We start from the raw sequence: 17613 nt of genomic DNA, 5'->3' as shown, positions 1-17613 counted from the left end.
GAATATGAAATTAAAAGTTACTAACAAAACATTAGTAAGTTGACTCCAACAATATGTACTATATACTTATATACAAATGTGTATGACTATTAATACATGTATATATGTAACATATAAGGGTTTACAAAAAGGATAATATATTATTAATAAATGGTTGGCTTTATTAAACTGAGAACCATTTGCTTATCTCTATAGATGTAGACAAAGTATTTGCCAAAATTCAACATTTGTTCATGATGCAAGCATATCAAATTAAAAATGGAAGAAAATTGTCTTCACAAGCTAAAAAGCATCTAAAAAAGAAAAATAGCGTTCTTGTGATGGTTCAGCAGACAAAAGAGCTTGCTGAGTTGGATTCCTGGGACCCACAGAGGAAGGAGAGAACTGATTCCCAGAAGTTGTCTTCTGACTTGCACATAACACACTGCGACATATGACTACACATGCACACACACACACACACACACACACACACTAATAAGAGGAACAATGCAATTTTTCTATTTTTAAATTTAATTTTAATGCTCATCAGTTATACATAAACACCAAAAAGTCACAGAATCTTTGCTTACAAAGGTCAAGAATCATTGCATGCAAACATCAATGAGGCTTCGAGATGCACATGAACGCTGCAGCCTCAGGGCTTCCACCTCCCTGTGCTGGTGACTGTGGGTTCTCAGCTTACTTCTAAGTAACACATATAAGTGGATATTTTCTGGGTTTTTAGGTATAATCTTTTGACTTCTCTCTTTGGAAGAGAAGAATTTAATTTTTTCCCCAGTCCTAAGCTAGGTGGTGTAATGTACATCTGTAATCATAACATTTGGGAAGCCAAGGCAGGAGTATTGTGAATTCAAGATCAGCCTGTCCTATAAAAAGCTGTCTTAAAAGTAAAAAACAGGTTTCCTGCTCCTATTTGCAGTTCATCCAGTCACAATTTCCTACTGCACTTACTTTTTATGAGAACTTTGTTTAGATGAACACAGTATTACATTGTTACATCTACAGAAGAATGCAATTAAAAAAAAAAAACTCAAACAGTGATAAGGAGCTGAATGTTTTCCCTCAAGAATGGGAGGCAAGAACACACTCCTGATCACTTCTAATCAACATGGTGCCTGTTACTAATTCAAAAAGGCAAAAGAGAAATAAAGGACTTAGAGATTAGGAGAGCATTTGGGACCTTTTTTGAATGAGCAATACAGAAGTTTTATGTTAGCTTGCTGTTACGGAGGAGAGATTGACTTGGGCTCATAGTCTTGGAAGCTTCATTCATTCATGATGGGAAAGCCATGGCTCAGCAGAGCAGCTCACTTAGGTTGGCCAGGAAAAAGAGAGAAAATATCCAGACTAGCTGACTTCTTTCTCTTCCTCTTTTGTTTTATCAGGGCCATCACCTATTGGGTGGTGCCACTCATATTTGGGGACAGAACTTCCCCCACTATGTGGAAACACCCTCACATCATACCCCGACGTGTGCTTTACTAATCTCCTTGGCACTTCTCAATTCAGTCAAGTCACCTATCAAGATTGGTCATTCCAAGGTCCTTATGTGAAATGAATAGAAGAAAAGAATCAGGAATAGCGTATCTTAACATGTAAATAATGTGTAAATTACACAATTAGCTGAACTCCGTATAGCTAACATTATTGAAAGAAAGTATTTTTATTTTTTGGAAAATAATTGACATCATTTTTCCAGAATTACTTTCTTTTTCCACTTCCAAATGAAGTATTGAAGAAGTAACTAGTTACTATTTTATCATTCATTCTGAACTCTACTTAATACAGACTGCATTCTAGCTAATTATTATCATAGAATTAATGTTAGACATATTGGTTTACTGTTTCCAGAATATTTGGTTGAATGTTCCATAAGGAAGATAGGTAAATAAAGTAGATAGGTAATTACACTGATATTTGGGGTAATAGTTCTGTATATTAATTTGCCATTCTGTTATCTATTTTTAACACAAGAAGCATTATATTAACAAGGAATAAAATAAACTATAAAGAACAGGCTGGGACTGAAATGTAGCTTAGTGGTCGTATGCTTACCCTGCTTGTGTGAGGCACTGAGTTCAATCTCCAGCACTGCCAAGAAAAAAAGAAGAAAAAGTCTCTCATAATCCCACCTCCATAATAAATCCATTGTTTGCATTTTTTTCATAAATAAATCCATTTTGCCCACATGCTAAGTGCTGTGTGCCCTATAATGTGTTTTCACTTGCATTACATTATAAATCTTTTCAAAATATTTTATTTATTTTGTTGTTGTCTTTTGTGTTTTATTTATTCATTTATTTATTTTTAAATAAATAAAATATTTTATTTATTATTTTTATTTTTTATGTGTATGAGTGTATTGCCTGCATGTAAGTGCACCAGTGTCATGCAATGGTCTTGGAGTCAGAAGAGGACGTTGGATCCCCTGGAACTGAAGTTACAGATGATTGTTAGCTGCCATATGGGTATTGGGAACCGAATTCAGGTCCTCTGCAAGAGCATCCTGTTCTCTTAACTACTGAGCCATCTCTCCAGCCCTGTTATAAACCTTGTTACATGTTGCCTTTTTCATAGTAAGATTTGTTAATGGATGACTTATAGTCTACAAATTAATACCCTGTTATTTACTGAATTATTTCCCAGTTTTAAAATGTTAATCTTTGAATTTTTTCAGCATTGTAAATAAGTTTTTTTGCATGTGATTTTTATGTGTTTTTAAAAATATTTTTTCAGGGGCTAAATACTAACTGTAAATGGTAAACTGTTGGCTTTGTCTGTGTCTTTCAGGGAGACATGCCAAGGAGAGAACTCAGGGAGCTGTACCTACTAGGTAAGCACTCTAGTACTAAGATACAACCTCCATACACATCATCTGGTTTTACTTCTTTAATAATTACATAAATATTTGTACTTCATTTGGTATCCTCTGCAGTATGTGGAAGGAACATAGGCTTTGGGGTTGTACAGATGTGATTCAATATTTAACTCTAATATCTGGTGTGTCAGATAGTTATTATACCACAAATTACTGAAAAACCCAGTGGCTTAAAAGAGTAAGCATATTTAGTTTTCTATGAGTAAGCTAGGTGTTCCAGCCTTTGATTAAGGAAGCAGATTGGAAGATCTTGGCATGTCTGTTTCACGTGCTTGATGGTAGACCAACAATAAAATTATCTAATATAATCTCAAATATGACAACCAGGCTATTTACAACACAGTACCTTAATGTCTAACAAGTTAGCCTGTCTCCCCTACCCCCCGCCCCCCAGGCAATGTTCTAAGAGGAAGCACATTGAAGGCCTCTTAGGGATTAAACTAAAAAAATGACAGTCACACCCTGCACCTGCTCTTGGCCAAACTCTAATCACAAAGGCAGTTCAGGTTCAAGTAGTAAAAATTAAATTTGAATCTTTTGAAGCATCAAAATCACCATTAGAGTATGTCCAACTTTCAGGGTTATTTCAAACTGGAGAGGAATATTCAGTTACAATTGCTTTGAGTTTAATGCATTCTCAATTATGTGCTAAACTTGTATCCCTTGTATGGTTCAGCCACCAAAACCCTGTATGTAGTAGGGCTACAAGAACTACTAAACAAACAGATAATAATAATATATATTGTTAGACTACGTTCTGAGCACAGATTTTTAAAGACTCAGATATAAATACATAATTAACTGGATACATTATTGCCACAAAATAGTTTTTAATTCACGTCCTGTAAAACATATAGTAAAATAAATGCTGATGCTAAAACCCATGACAATGTTAGCTATTTTTCTACAACTCCTAAATTTTGTAATTTATATTTTCAGATATATAAGAAGTAGAGATTTTTTAAGGACCTATTTGATCATACTCAATATGTAATTTGTGCAGGACCATTATTTTTGGCAATAGATTTTCTTTATAGGAGGAAAATAGAGTATATAAATTCTGCAGCGCATGCTGGGAGAAAATCAGTGTGGCGACACACTTCTCGTGCTTCAAGGATTTTTACTATAATCGAAATCTATAGGAACACGATACCTTGGAACCTCACTGTCTCGATATGTCAGACACAGACATGGCAAGAATACACACTCAGGAGCTCTACCTGCTGAAATAAATCACAGATGCTATGCAATCACCAAACAAATATTTTAACTTTATGATTTCATAAGCCATTTTCCATGTCAAAAAACTTTTAAACAATATGTCCATTTTAGAAATAGGCATACTAAAGAAAATGGAATACATTCATGTTTCTATCTGTGAAAATAGTCAGAGCTGAGATTTGAAACATATAAAATGGTAAAAATTCATTCAGTGGGAGAATATAATCATCTATGGTAGCAAAACATGCTGCTTTCCTAATTAATATACTACAGGTTTGTATAGAACTTTAAAATGGCGTTTCAGCCAGGTGCAATGAATCACACCTGTAATCCCAGCACTTTGGAGGCTGTGGCAGCCAGATGGCTCCGTGTTCAAGGCCAGCTAGGTCAACAAAGTGAGTCCCAGGCCTGGACCAAAGATTAAGACATTTTGTGTTCCTGTCCCTCAGTTGCATGAGGGATCTTCAAATGGCCAAAACAAAGAGATTAAGAGTCTGAAGATTGCTGGTCCATGAACAGGACTCCTATACTAAACTTCACCCACCCAGGGTTCAGGGACCATCATGAAAGAGGGGGTGGAAATACTGTAAAAGCCAAGGAGGAGGTGCATGACATGGAAACAGAGTCCTACAAGCTCCTGGAACCTGCTCATATGATTCTATGACAATGGTGTCAGCTCCCTCATGCAGCAGAGGGCCAGGAACACAAAAGGTCACAAATGGCCAAAGTATAGAGATCAAGAGTCTGCTGAATGATGGTACTTGGACAGGACCCCTTTATTAAACTTCACCCACCCAAGGCTGAGGGACCATCTCAGAAAGAGGGTGGCAGAAATATTGTAAGAGGCAGGGAAGAAGTGCATGACCACATGGAAACAAAGTCCTACAAGCTCGTGGAACCTGCTCATATGATTCTATGACAATGGTGTCAGCATACAAAAGTCCCATGAAAAATCAGGCAGACAAAAACCCAGCAAAGAACTAACTAGAGAAATGAACAGCAGACCCCAATCTTGGCTGAGGAAACATTGGCAGATGATTACTGGTGAGGAAGAGCTGATTTTCCTAAAACAAGAGACTCTAGATAGGCTGACTAGACTTCAGTAGATGGACTTGCACAGGGGAACATCTGGGGACACTGACTTGACACACTGGGCCTTAATATGGAGGGCAGAGTATGTGGGTTCCAGTGGGAAAGCTGTGAGAGTATGCTGGTGGGGCAGGGGTATAAAGATGGTTAAAATTCTTTGAGATATTCTGTACAAAATACACAAAAAAGCAGTAAGAACAAATTTTTAAAAATTATTGTTTTTAAAAGTCTGAAAAAACAAAGAGTAAGACCTTCAGAAAATAATAAAAAGAGACAGAAAATTTTAACATTTGGTTGATATATTTTCACGTCAATGACAATTTTTAAGCATGTAAATCTATACCCAAGTTCAAACGTACTATATATATTAAAAAAAGCTTAAGCAGTTAAGTTTTGCAAGTCACTGTTTCAAAAACACAAAATAGTTCAAGAAACTGAGGCAAGACTTTGGAATAATATAATAAAAATCATGAGCTCAGCTGTGGTTTTCCTATTTTTATATTATTCCATGCTAAATTTAATAAAAAATCTAGTTCTTTTTAAAATCATTTGCATTTACATTATCTTTGGTACTTTTCAAAAATAATCTCTTCTCATTAATTGTTCATTATTTATAGTTAGGTGTTCTAGTATTTAACATTTTAACATTACATTTAACATTAACATTTTATAAGTTTTGAAGAACTTATAAAATGATGTCAAACTACAGATATGCTAACTGTAGCTCATTTACTCTCTTATTGATGAGCATTTAAAATGTTTCTAGTTCTTCCTTTTTTAAACAGTAATGTCATAGTTTTGAACTTCTCTTTTTGTAAGGAAATGTTTCTCTACAAAAGAGGTTTTAAGGAATATACCTCTTCAGCCCCACTATGCATTACTAGTTTATCATTCATTAATTGTAGATGAAGATATCTTTAAAACATTTTCTTCCTAAACGATGCTATGTACCTTCTTATTGTCATAGAATGGCACCTCTAGCCTACGGTGAATTTTTTATTCTGTGGACTAACTCAGTACAATACTGTACTATGACACTTGCCAAACCATCTCATCAATATTATGAACCATGGTAATTTTGATAGTAGCAAAGAAGTTTCTTTTGTAGTAGGTTGAGATAACGGGCATTGCTTTCTGTCCTACATAGAGGACTGTTTGAGTAAAGACTGACTACACCCAGTGTTTCTTCGAAAAGCATACAGAGCTCAGAAAGCAACTTTTACCTTGTGTATCCTAGGGATTATTTTAAGAGAGAAAAGAGAGAGAGAGAGAGAGAGAGAGAGAGAGAGAGAGAGAAAGAGAATTTTTCAGGTGCCTTCCATCTTGTTTTTGATCACACAGGGTTTCTCACTGGCCCGGAACACTCAAGTAGGCTTGTTGGCCAGCAGTCCTGAGTATCTGTCTGTCTCCACCTTCCCAGTCCTAGGAGCCCTGTCTTCACTTCCAGAGTCCCGGTATTATAGAGAAATCACCACACCCAACCGGAATTTATGTGCCTGCTGGGATCTGAAGGTCAAGTCTCATCCTTCCATGAAAAACAATTTACCCATTGAGCCGTCACCTCCGCGGAGCCACAAGTGGCTCTTGATCTGGGTTTTGAGGATCGAATTCAAGTCCTCATTCTTGTGCAGCCAATACTTCACGGACTGAGCAAAGAATCTCCCTGCCCCTCGTTAAGCCTCTACTCTCCTATCCCAAATTCTACTGGAAAGGCTACATATGGAAAGCTCATCTTGTTTGGGAATGAGACACCTTTAATCTTGGATGTGTTACAGCTCAAGATCCAGCAGTTTTTGTTCTGCGCTTTCCCCACAAAGTGATACTCCTATTTGTGTCTACTGCCCTGATGCTCATCTTCCAAAGAGTATCATATTTGTCTCATAGGTAGCAAGATGATAACCTCTTTACTTCCCAAATGATTCATTTATTACAGGCAAGGCAACTGAGAATCAGAGAAGAAAGGCAATTTCTCAAAACAGCTAGAAAGCAGTGGAGGTTGGAATACAGCCCACTCTTTCTGCTTCTTAGCAAAACTGACGCTCCTACTATGCAATTTATCCGAGATGATTCCCTTTGGTTCTGAGAGTTTTTCTCATGAGATTCTTCTGGTGTTTGCTTGGCAAAATTAAGTTTGAATGTAGTCCAGAAATAGTTATATAAACACTGAACTTTAGCCTCAACATTATTTAAATCCACTGTGGGCAGCATTCTATTTAAAAAAATACATTCTTTTCACTTATTGAGTCTCACAACCACAGAATTTCAAAGTAGAAACAAACCACTAGAACGTTAGCTCAACATTCTCAATGCTTCAGATGAGACAATGTAGCAACGTCAAGTCTGAAGAGGTTATGTTGTTTGCTCAGTGTCATGATGCCAATAAGGGGTAGAATCAGGATATTAACTTTTCCAAATTCTAACAGTAAAAAAGAAAATAACTCCACAAAATCCTAACATAGGGAAGTACTGTTAGAATATCCCTGTGAGCTAGATATGTGGCTCTGTTGGTAGTTTGCCTATCATGCATGAAGCTCTGGGTCCAATTCCCAGCACTGCCTAAATTGAGTGTGGTGGAACTTGTCTGTAATCCCAGAACTCAGGAGGTGGAGATAGGAGGATGAGAAGGTCAAGGTCATATGGGAGAGATAGAGAGAGACTAAGAGGGAGTCTTCCTTTTGTAATCTAAGGTCTATTAATGGGAGAATAAATAAATTGTGGTATTTATTTAAACAACAATTACAATAGTTATCTTGGGTTTAAATTCAATTTGGGCCTTTATTTGTAACCTTGGCAAATTGATTAGCCTCTCTGTGCATCAGTTTTACATCTGTAAACAGCAGAAAGCTTGCTTTCAGGATTAGATGTTGTAATACATGAGAACACTGTCTGCCAGTAATCAGTGTTTAATAAAATATAGCCATTATTCTGTCTAAAAAAGTAAAAATAAAGCCAGGCATGGTGGCACACGCCTTGGGAGGCAGAGGCAGGCAGATCTTTGTGAGTTTGAGGCCAGCCTCGTCTACAACAGCTGGGGCTACAGGAGAATACATTCTGTATTTTCTAAATACCTTATTATACTAGATACATAGTTATAGCCCCTAATCTACATTTTAAGTGTGTGCAGCATAAGAAGAATTTTGTATGTCTTTTCTTTCAGAAATCTATCAGATCTATCAGAAACAAATTATGTTGACCATAATTTTATTTTGAGCATTGGCATTCTCCAGGAACAAACAAATCAAAAATGTAATTTTTCCTATGGCCGTCAGTTCAGTGGAATCATTCAGAATGTATACTCAATCATATCTTGGTTCTGAGTAATAATATTCGCATATGTATTACAGATCAGAAAAAAATTACAAGGCACATAAAATATGACCTGTTTTATGAAACATTTCTCTATGAATATGAATTGTGTATATAATAAACATATGCATTTACATTGTATAAAAGTATCCTAGATCTTGTCATAGTTTCTCCCTGCATATTTTCATATTCTTTCCAGATTTTATGACTTTCTATTATAATAGAAAATTTTCATGATCAGAAATTTCATAGAAGAGTTATAAATATGCTTCTCTGTGTATTTGAATCTAAAGCTAAGCAACTTTTCTACTGAAGACAATTCAACGTAATATAGTACATCCTGGATGAGGTCACATTGTTCTGGTTTGGTCTGTGATGAGCACTCCAACTGCCCAGTGTCCCCTTTCCTCATTTTGTCTTAATTATTCCAATACTACCATAAAGCAATGAAGAAACACCCAACCATCTCTATAAGTAAAGGGTACTTCTTCTGAATTAGAACTTTATCAGTTTCCAAGTAAGAACTGGCCACCCCATCTTTGTGATCTGCTGTAGCCTGAACATTTGTTATACTCCTAAAACAATTTTATACTTTTCCCAGTTGCTCTGGATAGCTTTAGTGTCAACTTGACTCACCTGGGTTGAGAGAGCCTCAATTGGGGAATTGCCTCCATTGAACTGGCCTGTGGTCATATCTGTGGGGCATCTTCTTGATTGTTGTGTGATGTGGGAGGGTCCATCCCACTGTGGGTGGTGCCACCCCTGGGCAGGTAGGCCACTGTTGCATAAGAAAGCAGGCTGAGCCCGGGCCAGGGGAGCAAGCCAGTAAGCAGTGTTCTTCCATGGCCTGTGCTCCAGCTCCTGCCTCCAGGTTCCTGCCCTGAGTTCCTCCCTTGGACTCCCTGATGAACTGTGACCTGGGAGATGTAAGACAAACAAACCCTTTCCTCCCCAAGTTGGTATTGGTCAGTGTTTTGTCACAACAATGGAGATTAAGGCTGTATATAATATGTGTTATCCCAGTTACCAGCAGATGAGTGCTCAGTGAGTATTTGTTGAAGATAGGAAGGAACAGGGAAAGAGGGAAGACAGGAGAGGACAGGAGGGAAGGAGGGAGGCAATAATCCAATGTTTGGTGTTATGTAAAGAACAGATATAGCTCATGTATATTGGAAGTATCCTTCTGAACTTTGTAATTTTTTACTCACAAAAGGCTGCAAAAATATTAAAATGAAAGTTAGATCCATACCAATGGCCCCACATCTAGCGACTGATCTATGAAAGTTTATAAATGCTGGAGCACTGCCCTATGTCACCTTGACACAGCATTGAGTTATCTGAGAGGAAAATCTCAGTTGAAGAATTTCCTAGGTCAGATTCACCGATGGGCCTATCTGTGACAGATTATCTTGATTACTAATTGATGCTGAGAACCCAGACCTCTATGGGTGGTACCATTCCCTGGGAAGATGGTCCCAGGCTGTTTAAGAAAGCTAAGCATGAATTTATGATTGCATCAGCAAGCTGCATTCCTCCCCGGTTTCTGCTTCAGGTTCCTACTTCAGTTCCTGCCCTGACTCCCCTCAGTGATAACTGTGACCTGGAAGTATAAGCCTATAAAACCCTTTCCTCCCCTAAGTTGCTCTTGATCAGAATGTTTTATCATAGCAACAGAATAAAAGTAGACCATGCATGTAGACCTACCTCAATATTATGCTTCAGTGAATAGTGCAGGGGCTGTCCTAATGAATTTCCTGTCCTTAGTTCTTACTGTAACCAAGCTTTTCCCTCTGCTCAGTGCTGCTGCTGTCCTTCTCTTCACAGATACCAACACCAAAGGAAGTCTTTATTTAATAAACAGTCTGCATGCTAAAATCAATTCTGGTACCTGATCTCCAGAGTACCCATCTCACAGCACAAAGACCAGAGTTATTTCTCACCTTCATTATTTACCATGTAAACATATTTGTGTATGGTTGAAAGCTTATCAACCAAGTTTTTGACACTTTTACTAAAAGGCAGTCTCCATCACAACCAGTAAAACTGGCTTAAGGCTGTTTCTGTGAACAAAGGAACCCAACAGGAAAAGCTGCTGTGTGATATGTAACTAAGGAGTAAAGGGCTTGTGGCTTCTGCTGGATGCTCTTGGGATATTCACTTTGAAAGCCACTTGCTGATGTGAGAAATCCAACTTCTGATTGCCTGAAGCTTCTGTGGTGGCCAAGGAAGTGGTAAGACTGTAATGAGACCTGTATTTGAGAGCTCCAGCTGTTCTGGTTGGGGGATGTTTGCATTGTCCTTGACCAGTCACTAAACATGCAAATTAAGCTTGAGGTGACCTCAGTCCCAGCCATCCAGCACACGAGAACACTAGCAAAGACTGACTGAGCCTAGGCAAACCTCCAGTGAGCAAAATAAATTAAGTACTGCTTCAAGCAATTGTTTTAGGGTGGCTTGTTCACAGATATAAAACAGCTATGACAATACTTGATTTTATGCCTCTCAGTCTCAATTTCTCTATCTATTATATGGGAATATTTTACTAAATCCCCATTGAACTTATCTTCCATCTTAGCATATTGTGGAAATGACATTAATAGTATGTGTAAACTTGTGTTATAAGGTGTAAAAGGCATTAGGGGCCCAATCTATTATAATTATCACTATAAATCCTCATTAGCTAGGAGCAGATTGTATAGAATACCAAAAAGGCAAGTTGCTAAACTCAAGGAAAATGATAATAGCTCTAGGTTACAATTATTCATCCTACCCACAAAAATGTAAGTAGAAATTTCTGGAATGGGAAAGGGCAAATAAAAAACAAGTGGATTTTAAAAGCAAATAACATAATATTTGTCTTTCTTAATCTACTCCTTTTGAATGGTTCAGATAAAGAGTATTTTCAAGTATATCTGTAGAAAGTATAACTTTAGCCTCTCTAGCTTCAAACATAGAAACTTCATTCCTTTTTATTCCTTGAACATTACCCCACCCTCCCTCTCTGTTTATCTTCTGCCCTATATATTTTGAATACTTGTACCTTCAACTAGATGCAAATGTTTCTTAACAGTGTAGGGATTCTTCATAATTATGCCCTGAAAGCAATCATTATGGTACTTGTAAATAAAGGTACCAGATATATATTTATAAAATAAACTCAAAGAGCATACATGTGATTTGGAAGATATGGAGGGATCACTGGTTACTTATTACTAACCTCTTGTTTATTTAATTAAGAATTCAACTATTTGCTTCACCTAGTTTCTTTTTTCTTTTTCTTTTGTTTTCTGTGTTCCAAATATTCTAGCCCCAAACTCCTCCTTCCTTGCCAGGTGCATTTGGGGACTGGATTTCTGAGCTCTTGAGATGAATAGTTACAGTGAGTTACAAGTTTAAGTGGTATGCGTCATCTTAGGTGGGGCATTTACATTATGGTTCTAAATCTTCCCTGAATCCTTGTTCCCTGGCAGAGTTTGAAGGACTCCAGGTAGCTATTACATTGGTTCTACTTCTTTAGTGTATAGTCAGAAATACCCTTCTCTCTCTTCTGAACTAAAAAAGAAATATAATATCAATAAAAAAGAAAAAAAAAACTATTGTTCCTTTTTTTCGAATTTGGTGTTTTGTTAATTTATTTTTTTAACTACTTTTATCGATTTTTTTTGTTTTGTATTTCATACAGAACATCCCAAACAATTTTAATCATCTTTATACCCACATCCCAAATGGTACTCTCCCATAACTCCCCCGACTGGAGCCCATATACTCTGTCATCTCTGTTACTGCCCACTGTGTTGTCATTGCCCCCAGCCGGTCCCCAGTGCAAGTCCATCTAGTCAGCCTATATAGAGTTCCTTGTTTTAGGAGGACCAGCTCTTCTTCATCTAGTAGCAATCAGTTGCCAACATTCCTTTAGATAAGATTGGGATCTGCTGTTCATTTTCCCAGTTCTATGTTGGGTTATTGTCTGCCTGAGTTTGCATGAGGCTTGTGTATGCTGACACCTATGCCATAGAATCATATGAACAGATTTCCAGGAACTTGTAGGACTCTGTTTCCATATGGTCATGCCCATCCTCCCTGGCTCTTACAATATCTCCACTCCCTCTTCTGTGATGGTCCCTGAGCCTTGGGTGGATGAAATTTAATAAAGGGGTTCTGTCTGAGAACCATTATTTAGCAGACACTTGATCTCTACACTTTGGCCATTTGTGACCTTTTGTGCTCCTGGCCCTCCACTGCATGAGGAGCTTCATTATGAGAACTGACTCCTTAGTGTCCTCTTCTTTATCTTGTTCTATGTTCCATGAGCCTTAGGTGTAGAGGTTGCATTGCAGATGTGTCCCTTAGGCCTGGGCAATTCATAGACAATGTCTGTGTGTGACCAGTTGTGGTAGGTGACCCCTGAGGAACAGATCCTCAAATGACCTTAAGAGTAAAAATAAATTGATTTATTTGGGCCAGCTGTATGGTCTTAAACACCCAAAAGGAAAATATAACCAAAGATTAAAGTGATCAGTATATTGCTTTAAGAGTCCATGTGTATAGCTAAGGGCTACATAACAAGAAACAGTACCAGCCAGGAGAAACCTTTCATTGAGTTGTTGGCCAGGGTGGTCCAAGAGACTCCCAAAATTACTCAGGCTATTGCCACAGCCCTTGATGGCCTCCCAGAACTTGAAGGTAAGACCCTACTGCTGAAGATAGAACATACATTGGACACAGGATCTGGAGAAAAAGGGCTGCAACTGACCTGGAAGCCACTTCCCCTGAAGGCGAGCTCTCATAGCTTTGGAGAACGCTATGAAAGTGCCAAGGGAAAACATCGATGGATGATCCAGCACCAGCTTCAAGACCAAATAACCACATCAACGGCCAGTAGAGCACACTCCATTGGTGCAATATTGGCACTTTTGTCTTGGGGGCAATCGACAGCTCCCTAATTTGACTAAGAGCCCACTCAAATGGAGGAAACTCAAGGGTGGTACTGTAAAATAACCTAATACACATGGCTGGAGTGGTCATAGATCTTAGCAATACCCCCAAAACTCTCACATCGCTAGACTAATGTGATTTCTTACTATGTGCAAAATATGTATCCTTATATTTACAGACAAATATCTCAGTCACCACTCACCAAAGAAGCTCACTTTGCAGCAGTCAGAGACTAATATCAAGTATCACAATTGGTCACACATGGATATTGTTCCTTTTTAAACCCTTGATAGTCAGTCTTCTCCCATGAAGCACAGCTTCCTGATCAGACTTGATTGATGAGTTTGGCCAAATCTGAGAACAGACAAATCAGTTCAGATATAATTTCTCTCCTTTCAAATCCTTTGTCAGTGGAATCTAAATTGCTTTAGTAATTCAGCACAGAAGTTGGCATGCCAAATTGTTACCATGGAGACCATAAACTAGTACTTCTAATGACTTCTAATGACTGAATCTTATGTGCTCTTTAGGCTTTCCAAATTCTACACTAAATTCTGTTAAAATTGTGTCTCCTCACATATGGAGTTGTCTTACATTAGGTCCTGAGAGAAAAAAAAATCAGAGATTTTTATGCAGAAAGTTTGTTTGGGAGCACCGTCCAAAACACTTGGGCTTAAGTGAAGAAGATATAATTGTCCGCTGGGAGAAACTGAACTGCAGTGCAGTCAAAACAAAGGCGTTGGCACAGGGAGCTGTTTAGAGGGTGCTTTATGGCTGTGGTAGTTGAAGGAAGGTCTGGGCTTTTGCTGCATCAGTCATGGGATATGGGTCACACAGAAGACGAGATGAAACTATCAGTTAGCATCCCTCAGTGAAGGCAATGCCTGGGAAGGAACTCAGTCATCAGCAGCCAGTAGTCAATGAGTGTCCAAACTGAAGGAACTTTGTCCTGACAGGAGTTCTACATAGTATAACACAGTATCTATTATATGAGTAATATAATTTTTCTTTTTATATTATTTTTACAATGTGTAAATGTGTATATGGGGTGTGTGTGTGTGTGTGTGTGTGTGTGTGTATGTGTGTGTTTGGGGTAGTGTGCAAATGTGTGCGTGTATGGATGCCAGATATTGGCAACAAGTATGTGTTCTTTTAACTCTGTCTCTGTGCAAGCCCTGGAATTCACCAGTCTCCACCCCCAGCACTGAAGTTGTAGGCATAGGCCACTGAGTCCGGCTTCCTATGTGTGAGCTGGCAATCTGAACTCAGGTCCTCATGCTTGCCCAGCAGGTCGTTACCATTTCCCCACCTGCATATTTTTAATAATATCATTGGCAACTTGCCAGCAGGGTATTTCTTATTGAAATTATTCATTTTTGTCTATGCTAGTCTGCCTACTTGGACCATATTTTCCCTAAGCATTCAGTTTAAATGTCACCAAAGAAAATCCTTCATAGAAGACTTTCTTCTCATGGACTTTCTTGGCACTCTACGCAAATCTGTTTTATATGTTTGCTTTGTATGAGGAAAAGGCCCTGTAAGCCTATGACTGTGGAGCTGGGTCCACCTCTGTTCCAAGGCTTACAGAAAGCAGGATGGAAGCAGACTGGGGGGTGGGGATAACCAGAGGAGTGTATATAAGGACATTCTAGGTCTTGTGTGCTTCTCTGGGATCTCACAGAGACAACACTAAGCCTATGATTTCCATAGAAAACAAAAGTTCTATTATTTTGCAGACACATGTAGTGCTTGTAAACCATCCCTCTCTTTTCAGCTTACTCTACAGATTGTGTCCCCATTATTATAAAGTTTTAGCAGAGGATTGTTCAGAAGACCCATTCTTGACATGGACTTCCTTCAGAACTCTGAAAGGAACAGACTATTTCAGTTTTCTCCCAGACCTTTTGTCTTCCATCCTTGGCTGAGTCTGTGTGGTTGTTGTTGCAGTAATTATTGAGGACATTCACTGAGGGAGAAGGCAACACTGAGCAGTTAAGAGTCTGGGCTTCCATGTCTTCTTTTCCTAGTACAAATCCTTTCTACAGAGTCAAACTTGGGTCATCTGCTTTGCTTTCCAGGAAAGCAATTTCTGTATACTTACAATTAAAATTATTTGTATACAACTTTTATTTCCTAATTAGACCTTAAGTTACTTGAGATAAAAAGTGAATTAGGGGAAATCACCAGAAGTCTTAATTTCTCCATTTGCAACAGTGGGTGGCTCTAATTCTTCAAAGGTTCTTCCATCTGCAGAACTTGCTGATTTTATGTGAGTCAGCCTAAAATCAGAAGATGTCAGGTCTTAGAAAGGCTGAGAACACCTTTTCAGTGGTTTCTATATTAGTTTGCTGGCATATATGCTACCCACATCTTTTTTGTTTTTTCCTGTCAGGTGAAATAACTGCTCTGGAATAACATAAAATAAAACAAGGAAACTTCACAACAGCCATCATTAGGAACTCAGGGGCAATTTGACTTAAAGCAACTAGAAATTTTAAAAGAAAAACAGAAAATGCAATCTGTTTTCTCATTTTCTTCCTGCTTCCTCTTTAAACAAGCACACTCTATCTCCCCAAAGATTTTCCTAATCAGAAAACACATTGCACAGCTTGACCTGTAATTTAAATCACAATTAAGCTTCCAGTTAGAATGTATCTTCATCATAAATCTGCTATGAAAGCCCCAGTGTTCTGTTTAATTCCCTCATCCTCTTAAACAGCATGACCCCAGTTTTATTTTCCCTAGACATAAAATGCTGAATTATAGCTTATTTATGAGTTTCATGAATAAGACTAATTTGATTGCCATTTGCAGAGAAATTCTCACCAGGTTATTATACTCCTAGATTCCATTAACTCATCTTAAAATATACAAAATAAAAATTACTCCAAATTAGTCTTCCAAGCAGAATTGCTGGCAATATTTATTTGTATACAAAGATGCCACCAAGCTGCACTAACAGAAGACCCCCTTGTTTACCCCTTGCTCAGTGCCTATGCTGTATTCAATCAGCATTTTATAAACATTTGTGACATTGCCTTTTAGTATGTTACAGCTTTTATTCCTAATGAAAATTGCTTACAGTGGTTCTAGTTTTATGTTCTTATCTTAAACCTAGGTGCCATCTGTAAATGCATGCTAGACTGAGAATGTCCAGCCAACTGGTGAAATGGGTCAGCTGGGGTTTCACTAACTTGAGGGCTTTTGGAGTCATATGGGAAGGGCAGCCTCTTCAAGCATTAAGGCTTATACCTACTACACAGGTAGTATAAGATTACTGTAAATATCTGTGTTTTACATCAATAAAATAAGAATTTATATGTATTATAATGTAAGCTGCATACTGCAAAAATTATTAAGGTAAAGACTCTGAATGAGTGAACAGACTTTAGCCATGCTTTATGCTCAAAGTCCACATGGAAGACCTCACTTCATTATCTCTCGAACAGAGATTATAATAATGTTATAGCATTTCAAAAAGTGGTTTAAGAAAGTGATTGGAACTTGATACAGCAAAAGTGCAAGTCAACATTTTAAGATAAAATGACCATTAATAAGACTCTTGGAATAACTGACACTGAGTCTAAAAATAACATTATTTTAAATTCCTGAAGAGGGATGATAAAACTGTTTAAAAGTGCAAGCAGTTTTTTCTCCTAAAGTGTGAAAAATTAAAACTAAGAGGCAAAAAAATTTTAGCTTTTTAAAAAGTCATCAGAACACGGGGCTGGAGAGATGGCTCACCTGTTCTTGTAGAAGACCTAGGTTCAAATCCCAGCACCCACATGGTAACGAGCAACCATCCGTAACTCCAGTTCCAGGGGATCCAGTGCCCTCCTCTCACCTCTTCGGGCACTGCACGACACAGGTGCACTTACACACATGCAGGTATAACACTCATACACATACAATAAAAATTAATTAATTAAAAAAAATCATCCGAACAGATAATCAAGTTTATAGAATGTAGAACAGTTCTAGTTACAATACAAATATTTTAGACATGTAGTGGGTAATGAAATGAACTGCTTCCTTAATATTATAGCATTATAGTATATTGGTTTTAATGTATGTGTTTATAGTCAATTTCATTGAAAAAGATCTAGCTAGCTGGATGTGGTGGCACATGCCTTTAATCCCAAAATTCAGAAGGCAGAGGCAGGCAGATCTATATTATATAT

The 17613-nt window shown here is 37.8% G+C and overlaps 1 long non-coding RNA gene across 1 annotated transcript in view; it reads right to left on the bottom strand.

The window, feature by feature from the left end:
- Positions 1 to 529: 529 nt before the first annotated feature.
- The window catches only part of LOC115067454, a 26156-nt gene continuing 9072 nt past the window's right edge, over positions 530 to 17613 (bottom strand). The window contains exons 2-5 of the long non-coding RNA XR_003846870.1: positions 15617 to 15711; positions 13635 to 13786; positions 2059 to 2094; positions 530 to 1547 (exon numbers count right to left, since the gene is read on the bottom strand). This is a non-coding gene — a long non-coding RNA (uncharacterized LOC115067454). The remainder of the gene's footprint in view (positions 1548 to 2058; positions 2095 to 13634; positions 13787 to 15616; positions 15712 to 17613) is intronic.

This window comes from Nannospalax galili, unplaced genomic scaffold (genome assembly GCF_000622305.1).
Source record: "Nannospalax galili isolate Female #2095 unplaced genomic scaffold, S.galili_v1.0 scaffold105, whole genome shotgun sequence".
In the NCBI taxonomy this organism is placed as follows: Eukaryota; Metazoa; Chordata; class Mammalia; order Rodentia; family Spalacidae; genus Nannospalax; species Nannospalax galili.
This window is presented reverse-complemented; position numbering and strand designations above follow the sequence as displayed.